The sequence below is a fragment of the Accipiter gentilis genome, chromosome 11 (assembly GCF_929443795.1).
Source record: "Accipiter gentilis chromosome 11, bAccGen1.1, whole genome shotgun sequence".
NCBI lineage: Eukaryota > Metazoa > Chordata > Aves > Accipitriformes > Accipitridae > Astur > Astur gentilis.
The window spans coordinates 12,068,169-12,080,865 of record NC_064890.1 but is presented as its reverse complement, the minus strand read 5'-3'; the positions used below and the strand labels follow the sequence as shown (position 1 = coordinate 12,080,865).

The window sequence follows — 12,697 nt, the reverse complement described above, 5'->3', positions numbered from 1 at the left end:
TCTTGCCTTTAAAATTATAGGGAGTAGTTGTTGAAAGCCAGTTGACTTGGCTTTGAGCTGGTATTACCCAAGCTTTTCGTACTGAAAAAACACATAGTTCTGGTAACAAGGACCTTTTAGGTTAACCTGAGCTCTGCTACTGGCCAGCTGCATAACTCTGGGCACATCATTTCATTTGTCTGTTTCTCCTTCTGGCTTTGGTCTGTCTTGTTTATTTAAATTATAAACTCCTCGAGATGGGGCCACAGACAGCTTCCAAACCTCTATGCAGAAGGGCAGGGACAGCATATTACTTAATTTCAGTTTATTGCAATATCAATGGAAAAAAGTTTTATAGTGGCTTAAATAATTTGGAGGGGGGTTCATACAAGTGCCTGTTCTTTTTTAATTAGTTTGTAAACAGTGCTTTTAGCTGAAAGATTTTTGGCTCCTAATTTGCATTTTTAACAGTGTCAGAGCAATACTCTTATTGGAAAGTTTCCTTCAGGTTGCCTTCTGTCTGCTTCACTGTCGGGAGATCCAGGATAAATACGTTATCATTGCCATTGAGTCACTCAACCACATTAACAACTGAAACCAAAGCCAAATCCTCTGTGGCCGTTAGGATTACAAACAATCTAAGCATCATGTTCTGGAGCAAATAAGCAGGCAAGAAACACACAGGAAAGTGATATGTAACAATTGCCTTTGAATATTAAACAAGGCAGGTCAGTAGAAGGTCAAAAATATTTTGTATGGCAGCACAAACCACAGGCCCAAAGTTAGGATTTCCATTAAGTTACAACAGACCTGCAAACATAGGAGCAAAAGTAAGGGCATTCTTCCAAAACCCGAGAGCTCCACTGCCTTTTCTGACTCAGTGAATACATAAGCAATTAAGAGGGGGCTCAGGAGGGCCATTTTAAGAATTTTGGGTTATCTGAGAGTAGGGACATGGCTTGCACTTGTCTTTCTTTTCCATCAATAAAGTCAAATCCCAAGTAGATGTGAGTTTGTCCGTATGCTGATCAGGCAGGCTGTAGAAAGTCATATAGTCTGCTGCAGGCATCTAGTTTAAAGTACTGAATTTGGGAGCCCAGTTTCTAGAACCCTTATATATTCTCATTGAGAGAGAAAGAGTAGTGGGTTAAACAGAGCAGGGAAGTAGCTTAGATTCTCTGAAGCTCCCTCTGAAGGAACCTGCCTTAGTTTATTGACTTAAAACAGAGCCTAAAGAGATGAGGTTCTAACTCCAATTTACAAATAATTCTCAGTTTACTTCATCTGCATAAGGGCACACCTAATAGCGTAAATTCCCCATGAGATCTCAGAACAGGTGGGAAGTATACCTCTGTGAATAAAAGACCATAGTCATTTTTCAAAACTCCAGGCCCATAGGTCAGTGGTTATACATTTTTTCTCGCAAGTATTTTAAAATACTGCAATGTCATATATGTCTCTTACAGGAATCATTAGCAACATGAGAGTAATAAATTGTAACTTTAATTAATAAAACTTCCGTCTTCCTTTTATGCCCTTCCAAGGAGATGAAACACTTCCAGAGCTGATCCAGTCTCTGTAGATCTTCAACCCTGCGTTCACTCCTTTTGCAGTCAATGGGATTACAAGATTCCACTGAAAGATTGGTGGCTCTATTTTCAGTAGGACAAGGCTAAAAGGTTGAAATAAACCAGGAACTTTTAAGGAACTCAAACAGGGCACAAGGAGAAAATAAGGGCAGATTTTGATCTGCTACAGTTGTAATATGGTATACTCCAGTAAAATATTAAGCACTTAAGAGTTTAACTGAAAAAATACAAGAAGTTCCACTAGGACTTCTCAGGAATGCAAGCTAAGCATCTTTAAATGCTCTGTCGGACCAGTTTTTAATTTCAGGTAAAAAAGAAAGTGAAGAAAGACAATCACATATGAGGGAAAAGAAAGAAAACAAGCAAGGAAATGAAAATATTGGGTTAGTTATTACAAATGGGAATAGTGATGTCAGTGTTTTAAAATACACAGCAGTGTCTTACTGAAAGATAGGAAGCTGGAAGTTGTAAATAAACACTGGGCTGCCACAATTATGTATTGCTATCCCAGCAGAAGAAATAATCAACAAGAAACAAGAGGGTTATGGAAAAAAAAAAAAAAAAAAAAAAAAAAGAAAGAGAGCAAGAAGAGGAGAAAATACCATTCTTATTTCTAAATAAGATTGCCAATACAGCTGAAAATTGGTTTGCGCACTGTTTTCCTACTCCTGCCTCAATGCAATCTTGCTTGGACGCATTTAAGAACGGTCATTTTCAAGAGTCCTTTTAGGTTAAGGAAACAAAGAGGGATGGTGGACAGAAACTCCTCATACACCCAGGATGCTAATATATCTATCTGATAATTTATTTGTCAGACAATATTAACTTACTTCAGATTCAAAGTAAAATTGCAACTCTTTGTGCAACAAAAACATAAGGCAAACTCTGTCAGAAACAGTTGCACCTCTGTAAACAAGTCAAAGAAGAGAAATCAGAAACATAAAGAGTAAAAGCGACCTGCCAAAAGTCATCCAAGACCATAACTGGGAAGGGTACTTACTGCCAAGGCCCACTTTCATGTCCTGTAAGAGCAAGGGTAGCATCATGGCCCTTCCTTAAGCGAAGGGAGAAATGATTTGGGAACAGTCATCCCCGAGGAGGCTGTATGTGGCAGAGCCAGGATCCCTTCTCGGAGCCCCAGTTCAAGTTGACTCCTCTGAAGCCTTTCCAATGTCCTTGGAGGGACCAAGTGCTCTGGCCACGTACTTGCATGGGTAGCAAATAAACAGCACATGCTTGAGGAGAAAAATGTGGAACCCCCTACTTTAAACAGCCATTAATGGTTTGTGGCTTAACTAAAAATAACAATGGCTGGAAACACAATCTCAATTTGTTTTTTCTTTATGGGTTCAAATTATGCTGTGCAGCGACCAAGACATTTCATGAGATTCAGTCCAAAGGGGTTCAAATTTTACTGTCCCAGGAGGATGGGTTGGTTGTATATCCCCAGGAAACCTGTCAGAAGGAAGCTGGCTTTTATAAAGCCCACGCTACTACACTTCACTCCCAGCCTCCCACATTACAGAAAATCAAGCTAGGACATGACTCAGCCCACCTGCACATGCTTCCCTTGCGTTTCATCGGTACGTATTTCACTTGGTTAACAGCTACTAATAATAATGTTTGAGGAACAAGGGAAAGTTTGATGTGGGCAAAAAGAAGTATCTTTTCTCTTGTAAACTTAAAGAAAAAAACCTGCCCAAACACAGATATTCTAGAGAGAAACAAGCATGCAATCTAGCAACCCAATTTTTGGCACACAACAGCCCCCAAGTACAGCATGTGAAGTGGCAAAGGCTTGTTACTTCCACACTTTGTCACTGACATCCAAGTCCACTGACAACTCTTAGATCTTCTGGCTTGTCTTACTTGACATTTGTTACTCTTGCTATACTTAATGTGCTTTGCACTGAATGTATACAAAGCTATTTGTTACTTCTGTTTCCTATTAGCAGAGTATTTATGTCACTGCATTAGAATGCTATTACAATGAATAAACTCATCACCACCCTGAAAACAAAAACAAGGAGAATAGGAAGGAAAGAAAAAGAAAACCCAGATGCACATCCGGAGAGAAAAGAGTTCTAAAGTTCCCTAAAAAAATATATATTTTGGCCATGTATGTATATCTTGGCAAGTCAATATCCCAAATGCAAAATGTAAAGGCTTTGGCCCAAAAAGTAGAAGAATTTTTGAAGCAGCCACTGACATGTCCAATAGCAGAGATGTGCTTCAAAGAAAATTCAGAGAGCAAAGAAGAATGTGTTTGTCCCTGTGTGCTCAGAAGGAAGCAGCAGGATATGCTGGTCTCCAGTTAAAGCTGCCATCCTCTTTCACATCATCAAAGAAGGTACAAATTTTCATTGCTCTTATAAATATTACCACCTTGAGGAATATTGCACAAGTCAAAAGTTCAGAGAAAACATTTTTTTTAACGAACAAACAAATACTTGGCAGAGAAAGAGAAGTGTTCAGAGCAATCCGAATAGCGAGACAAATACAATCATTTTTGCCAAACATTGGCTTACACTGATAGGAATGAGCAGAAGTGTGACTAAACCTAATTCAAGACCATTTCTGCTAAAGGAGATCAGGGGTTGAAGATTTAAGAAAACAAAGTTACTGGTACTGCAAAGATCATAAACCAATCATGGAAACTAGCAAATTATTTCTGTTTTATAATGAGAACCGAATAGAAGAAGATGACTCAATTTCTCTGAAATAGACAATAAAACTTTCTCTGTTCCGCCGGAATGAGGCCAGTTACTAAGACTCAAGGAAATCTGGTAATTTCTTCCTTGAACTCTGATTGTGAATGTTGATTCCCACTATTCTTCTACGGCTCAGCTAGAAGAAGAAGGGCTGAACTCTCACAGGAAATGTGGCGGCACCTCCAGTTTGTTTGGATGTGCTTCGATATTTCCTGAAGTCTAATTTTCAGAGTTACTTTTTCAGAGTCTTTCCTCTGACACAAACTGAAGCACAATTTCCGACAGAGAGGCAGTCGATTAGCAACGCTGAGTCTTGCACAGGGCTTGGTCCAAGCCCATGAGAGACCTCCCAAGTTTTGTTCCTGCACGCACCAGGCTCCACACGCGGGGTCGTGTGAACGGTCCGTCCCCCCCCCACGTCAGGGCACTTGCAGAGGGCGGGCAGGCCATGCCGGCCAGGGGCTGAAGCCAAGGACGTCTGCAAGGCAGCGTGCTTCCCAGAAAGCGCTCCTGAGCCCTGCCTGGGGCGCGACGCCCCGGCCGCGCTGATCTGCAAGCTGACGGTGCTGGTGCAGCGGGCCAGGCGGCGGGTCCTGGCACACGTCGCTCCAGAAGCAGCAGAAAAGCACGACGTGGAAGGGACCGATGTGAGGGCGACCGGGCAAATGAATCTTCTGTACTAAGCACGTGACTTACCGGGGGTAGTATTAGAGGCAATAGAAAAACTCGATAGAAAAAATAGAAATGCAGTAGAAAACATTGGTTTCAATAGGTCGGGGAGACAGTGAACCGACGCGCGCTTTGTCGGACAAGGTGACCCCAACGCCGGGCAGACCGAAGTCTGAGAAAGGACTGAGCGCAGACAGAACGAGAGCTGGCCTTCAAAGTTCTTGTGTTTATCGGCAGCAAAGTAAATCTTGACTTTATTGAGGCTCTCCCCATCAGTGTAACTGACTGAGCTGTAAAAACAGGCCACATAATAATGAGGTTTTAGATAATGTTTCCCAGCACAAGTGTTGCACAGAAGCTTCATTTGTTGCCTAACGCTGCATAGGGAAATCATAAATACTAGTTAGAAATATATAGGTCTTTATGGACTCGTAATACATTTGTATCTGTTACAACCAGGATTAAGCTGTATACAGCTAGACCTGCAGGCTAAATAATAGCAGGTTTAATTAATTCGTTAAAGCCATATAAAGTATTCAGCTTTCTAAGTACAACAATTCTATTCATCCAGGCTGACTGAATACCGCTAATTGCCTAACAGCAAATCTAGCTATGAGACAATGCAAGCATTCAAATGGCAAAAATTACATGTAGCAATAAGTTAATACGGTAAAATTCATAAAGCAAGTGTTCATAGTGAAAAAAAGTGAAAGAAAATAGTATGTAAAAATAATAAAATTAATGTATTATTGCACTTGAGAAATAAACATTTTGTCTCTCAAAATTAATTCCTTCTCCCTCCAGGGAAACACACAACCTCACAGTCACTGTCCAAGAAAAGCTCTAATCCTGCTTGCTACATACATCCAGGGAAAAAGCAATGGAATTGACTTGCTTAATTTTGGGAGGTTTTCATCTTGAGTAGGAATAGCTTACTTGACCAGACTGAAGTACCTTTCTGTGATCAGATCAGCTGCTTTGGCCTGAAACTTAGTATCCTTTCTTTTCAATTCCACTTAGGAGGAGGATAGGATGTGAGCTATTCATACGGACACTACTAATTTATTTTTAGAAGGGTCCATAAGGAAGTCTGGTGGAAGGCAAGAAATCGGACCATTGCTTCAAAAGAATCAGGTTAGTGCTCTCAACCTTCTTGCATGCCATTTTGAGGATTAGATTTACAAATGTAGGTCATACGTACAAAGCAATTTAAAAAGTAGTAACCAACATTTATGTTGCAGCAGGTAATAAACCAATAACTTGCAGTAACGCTGCCCCAAGGATTCCAAACCACTTTAATTAAGTCTTAAAACATAGCCTAGAGAAGAGTGACCACAGTATAGAGAACGCATCTCTCAACAACCAGCTCCAGGTTAAAGGCAATAGCTGTTTCACGCCACATAGCAAACAACGCTCAAGCTTGGGGATAAGAATAAAAGTGAATACTGAAGCCAAACAAAGCTGCAGATGGTAGGTCAAACACAAAAGTCAGAGGCTTAGATTTTACACAGCTATATATGGGTTCACACTTCATGTCTGAGTCTTCAGACTTGAGTAACCTGACTTCTGTTTAATATTTCAGCTAAAGAATAGCACCTCCAACAGCACAAAGCCATCGATCTTTATTCTGGCTGTACTGATTGAGGGGATGGACAACCTCTGCACCGCCAGCCAAACTGCAGCAGCAGCTGGGTGTGCCTGGGTGCAGATGCAGCTCCAATTAACTCTACCCCCTCAAGAGCTGGCAGGATCCTAGTGCGAACCAGAGCAGCTGCAAAACCTAGGTGGAGTGCTGTCTCAAGCTGTCTGTGAGGCACATTAATTTGCGAAGTGTGGAAAAATACACTGTGCAATATTTACAGTTAAAAATCTAACAAAGCCATGCTTTGACATTGAAGACAGAGTTCTGTGGCTTTTGAGTATCTACTTGGAAACTTGTCACTAATACTGGTTTATAGTTCATGTCATCCTCCACCTATGCAGATCTAGATACATAAAGATACCCAGGTACAAAGATTTGGAAAACCTTGGCTAGCGCTCTCAGCAGCTTTCAGCCAAGGCTGAAAATAAGCATTACAGAGATCAGTCTTCATGATGAACACTCATTAGCTGGCAAAATACTTAAGAAAACATGTATGTTACAAATAAGCAAAGGGAGGTTTGGGTATTTTTCCCAGAAAAATCCCCAAAACATGTTAAAAGGACAATGCTTTCTATGTCAATGGATCAATTTTAACATGCTAATGCTCTGAACATTCAGATCGTTACTCATTTGTTCTTTTCTACTGCTTGGATTTGTAAAAGGTACATTGGCTGCATAGAATTCAGGCCAAAATGTATGTTTATATGCTGACAGTGCAACAGATTATCAACAAGCACAACTTTGGGCAGCAAAGTTTTAAATGGTGTAACTTGGGCATGTGGACAGAGATTTCTATTTCATTGGCATGATCTGTAACCATTAACAAATACCTGCTGCTTCTCACGCTCAAAATAAAAGTGGAATCCTCAGCAACTCAGAGGCCTGGATATTTGGAAAAGGTTTTTTTGTCTTTAAATGTTGTAGTTCGGTAAAACAAAGCCCACTCATCACCCTTGAAAAATGCCATGTCCTTGGAAACCTTTTTAAACCATCCTTTGGAAACAATTTTGACAGAGAAGTAGCATATTTGTTATTATTCACTGCTCCTTATTCAACCAAAAATAGCATGTTAAGCTTCCATAGCTACCGAGCACAGAGATCCCACAACAATCTTGGGAATATTTTTGTTATTTCTCAGCGTCAGCAAAAAAAGACTAGCAAACAAACAAAGAGAAAACTCCCCAAAGAAGCTGAGAAGTCTATTGTTCTACACTTGACTGCATTGTGAATGTGTTCTATATTTGATGTGTTAAACTTCTTTAAAACTTAACCAACAGTGAGGAATACTGAATGATTTAATAGCCGTGTGAGTTTTTTTTGTCATGTGCATGTAACTGACCAAAGCTGTGTTGCCTGGTGGCAAAATCAAGTATAATATGCCTCACAGAAATAGAAAATCTATTCATCACCTGCCAGTCCTCACTGATAGTAACAATACTTGCTAATTAACTACACAGAAAAGGTCAAGGAAGGAGGCATCGGAAATGAGATTCCTGTGGTGAGGTCCTACGTATAACTCGGTTTGACCAAAACAACTTACATCTGGACAAAATTAGCACTCATACTGCAGATTCTTTGAACTCTGAGATAGTGGCCAAAGTGGCTTGGATGCAAATATATGTATGTGTGTATATATAAACACAGACGCACACGACTCAAAAAGACTGCCAACCGAGTTTTTTGTAGGGCCAGCCACCAAGACATACAAGAATGTGTGTCACATCTGTTAATGTTACACTCGGCTCTTCAACCATAGGCAGAGAAAAAGGACATAATGTGATTAAGTGGAAGATGCATACGTGGAAAAAAAAAAAAAAGGAAAAAAGGGCACTGTCATCTTTGAGGGCACATTAAACAGTGAAGAGAACTGAGCTTTCAGATGTAAAACACATGGCTAAGGCTTGTAATTTACAATACAAGAGTCTAAAAATGTAAAGAATCTCGTTATACCAGCCAGGTTAAACATTTAAATTCCAACATGGAAAATTATTCTGTTGCTAGTTTTCTTCAGAGCTTTGACTTCTGTTAACTCCTGTCAGAATTGCCAGGACTGCATGCATCAAGTGAGAGAAAAGATTTAAATATGTTCTCAAAGCAGCTTTCCACCATTTACACTAATATTCTCTTACTGATTTTAAAATTTGCTGGTTGACAAGGCCTGGAACTTCAATGAAATGCTAAATATAAAAGACTATGTCTTCAATACCAGTGGAATAAAGCCAGAACAATGTAACATTACTGCAAAACTGGCACGGTTTCATAGTAACTCTATATAGCTTTCTAAATCCAAAATTTAGGTTTGCAACCAGCAAAAGACTTACTGTTAAAATGCTTGAACACATTTGTCGCTTCCCATAAAAGTGTGCAAAGGAAGGACATATGCGGTATGTGCTCAGATTTCTTGTTTCCGTACCCTTTCTTCAAAATATTCTTGCAAAATATGCCACCAACAGCATGATGCCAAGTGCCTTAAGGGTCACACTGGGCTTGCTTCACAGGGCTACAATGATTATATCATGGTGGCGTTGACATGCGGCCATGTCCAAACAGCTGCTAAAGAGATGACAGGATACCATCTGTCAGGAAAAACCATGCCCAGCTGCTGTCTAATCTGAAGATTACTTTGCTGACATGATGCAGATGGCACGAGAAGCTTCATTACCAGGTTAGTTAGCCACGTTAAAAAAAAATCCACTGTTACAATAGCAAAAGCCTTTCTACAGCTATGACAATGAGGCCTGACAAAAACGGTGCTCACACCATGGCACAGCAGAAGGCATTGCAATCCACCAGACAGAAGATGAACGCTAACAAGATACTAAAAGTTCTGACAGCCTCTGCTGTAAGGCTGCTAACGCTCTCTGTCAGGGTAATTTGTTCTTATAACAAATCGTGTCTGTCCGCTAAGTTCATCCTTCTCTACAGCCCCCCATGACACCAGGTGTATCCCGGACCTCTGAGCAAGGAAACCAGCGGGTCCCTCTGTCCAGACAGCTGCCGGCAGGCACCTCTGGCTTTGGCCCACGGAGCACGGTTAATTCTGTGAGAGAACAGATCTCACCCACAAGGCAAGAAAGAACATTCCCATAGGTAGCTTTGTCACCCAGGGGAGCAAGGAGAAGGCTTTTGTTTTCTGGAACACCAGCTTTCTCCTTCTTCCTATCAAACTGAATTTCATTTTCTTCATCGCTTTGCCTATTAAGGAAATTGGTAGCACCTCCAAGGACTTCAAAGAGCAGTTAGCTGACATCAACAAGACCACTGCTTTTCTTTCTGCTGCTTCCAAGAAAAATTGTTTGCTGTAAGCAAAAAGATGCTGAAGTACCCCTTCCATATGTTTATAGCTTTACATTAACGATGATCATGTTTTCTTTGTGATTCACTTTGCATGTCTGCTGATTGGAATAAATTATACTGATTTCATTGCTGTAACGTGAAAAGTATGAGAGGAATTTTCCATCTAAAAGGTTTAGCAATACAACTCACTTTCAGTAAGATTTGTCCTGTCAGGCCATAATTGCTTCTGAGAGCCCCACCCTCTAGTCCACTTAGTAAAAATCATAATGTCATTTCATAAAACAGGCATATAGTATACTGTATTTCACAAATATATACGTGTCTCTGTAGTCTCTTCCAAAATTTGTAAAATAAAAAAGAAAGGAAGAAATGCCAAATGCGGAAAAGGAACTTTGTCTTAATCATGTACTTAGTTTACAATTAGCAAACACAGTCATTCCATTTAAGGTTACAAACTGAGGATGCAGAACTCATAAAGAAGATTGCAGCTAGTAAAGAAGCTGGACGACTAATGTCTTCTTCTCATGCATTTTCATTCTTTAAGGAAGTTTTTAAATAACAAGGAATGCAGGGACAGTATCAATAGTAGTTGCTCTACAAGCAGTAATTTTTTAGAATGCTTTCTCTACATGCTATTTAGATAGGAGTATATGGAGTAAATAAATTGTAAACTGTCCCTCTCTTCCGATATACTCTGTGTAGCTCTAAACAACTTGTGCATGAGCATGCAAGAACTCGCACGATTAGTGATCAGCAAAGTGAAGGTTCAGGAGCTGGAATTCCCTTTAGATGCTTATGTAAAACATAACTAGATACACCTTAAGATGAAAGTAAATAATGGAAATTAAGAAGTGATTGTGAACCTCTGTGGACTGCACTGACCCAGACTTCACATTACCAAATCCCTGTTGAGGTGACTCAGACTGAGTCCATGCATACACGATAGTAAATGCTGGTCTTGTTCTGTCTTATGTGCCTGTACTTACCATGATATCTGTCAAATTTTCAAGAGTCTTTATTCTCATAGTGTATCCGTGATGTAGCATCGATACTGATCCACTGATGGCAAATGACAGACAGAGGACTACGGTACTTGCACAAAGAATCACAGCAAAGCTGTTAAGCAGTAGGAAGGTGAACCTCCATCTGCAGGAGGCACCACAGCTGCTTGGTCAGCCTTCTGCCAAAACACAACCAGGCAGAAATTGGCAGAAACATAATTTTGCTTCCTTAAACATCAAAACCTTGGTTAGGGTATGTAACACATTCAGAGAAGCGGGGGAGTGCTGTATCATGCTCGTACCTGTGTCTAAAGGAGTAATGTAGGCTCTCTTGAACTTGGACAATTGAGATGAGTTCTCTGTGCTTCAGTTTATCTATGGATAATGTCCCCTGCAAAGCTTTTGATGCTTCTTTCTCTAAAAACATTACTAAAATGCAAAATATTGTTACTGTTGCTACTATTCAAGTTTTTGAGTCAGCAGAACAGGTCTGAGTATCTTACAAACAACCACTGTGTTGAAATTCTTTACATACTTTTGCAGTGTAGGCTGGATAAATCCCTGTAAATGTAATGGTTTGGTCCTCCCTTCCTTATAGAAACTGGAAAATTTTCAGCTACTCAGGGGAAAATATATTTTATATTTTCCAAACAGTGTTTTCCTTTTGAGGGTAAATATGAAATCGTAAAACATACAATAAACTTTCCACTATGTTTTTCATAAAAGCTAGAACTATTGCTTCACTCACATATTAAATGCATGCTGCTAGTGCTGCTAGCCTCAGTGAAAGCTCTCCTTTCTTTTCTGACACTGCTGTACTAACAACAAAATCTACCAAGAGTGAGAAACCACACTGCCCACCCAGCACTCGCTGCAGCAAAGTCCAGACAATATTGGTTGTTGTCTCTACAATATCCTAAACGCAGGAGTGAAAAGCTGCCAGTAGCCATTCCTTTTTTTTCTTTTTTTTTTTTTTTTTTGTTCCCCTCTGCATTTTACAAAGAAGCAGCAGCTCCAAGAACAACTCTCTGGCAGGGTGCTGTACATGCTGACTTGGAAACTCATCCCTGATTCTAATCCAAACCAGCAGGCTGTGAAGAAAACCATAGTCTCTCAAGTGCAGCAAACACTTCTTCCCTGCCCCCCCAGTCTACTGAGACATTGTGTCATCAAAGATTTTATTGCCCCAGCAGGTGGGGGTTACGTACCTCGCAGATACCAACGTTTTCAATTACAAGTCAAACACGATGCATTGTTTTTTAAAGGGATATTTTTTGTTAAATGGTATGAAAATCATTCTGTACAGTTACAGAGCTGTATCAAGTCATTTAGGTAGCAGAGGGATCAGTGTGGCAGACCAAGAGCACATATGCAGCCACAGCTATTTCTTAGGAAGATTTCCTCCTATAGCTATAGAACAGAACAGTTACGCACACAAATGTTGAAGACATATTTGATTCAAACCCACTGTAATTAAAACATATATGAATCCTTTAGGCCATTGCTGCCGTCCAGCAAATCAGCTTCAAATACTTGCACAACCAGAAGATCAGCTCTGTGTCAAGTACGTGCCTGTTGTACCATCTCCTTCCCCATTCTGCGTTATTGCCAAGTAGTTTTCCCTTCCAAAATATTATGTTGATATTTTAAATACTATGTTAATAGACTTTTGTACATATCTCTGCACTTAAAAGTCAACAAGATGGAAGACATCTCCTATCCTATCCCTAAAAGTATAGTGTGTGGGTACATCGTTATGTTTTGATGCTTATAATGTTTTTAAAAGCATTAACCCATCTGGAAGTGCAA

At 40.1% G+C, this 12,697-nt stretch overlaps 1 protein-coding gene across 3 annotated transcripts in view; it reads right to left on the bottom strand.

Moving 5' to 3' along the window:
• The window catches only part of SEMA3C (semaphorin 3C), a 123,662-nt gene that overhangs the window by 71,516 nt on the left and 39,449 nt on the right, over positions 1 to 12,697 (bottom strand). The window lies entirely within an intron of this gene.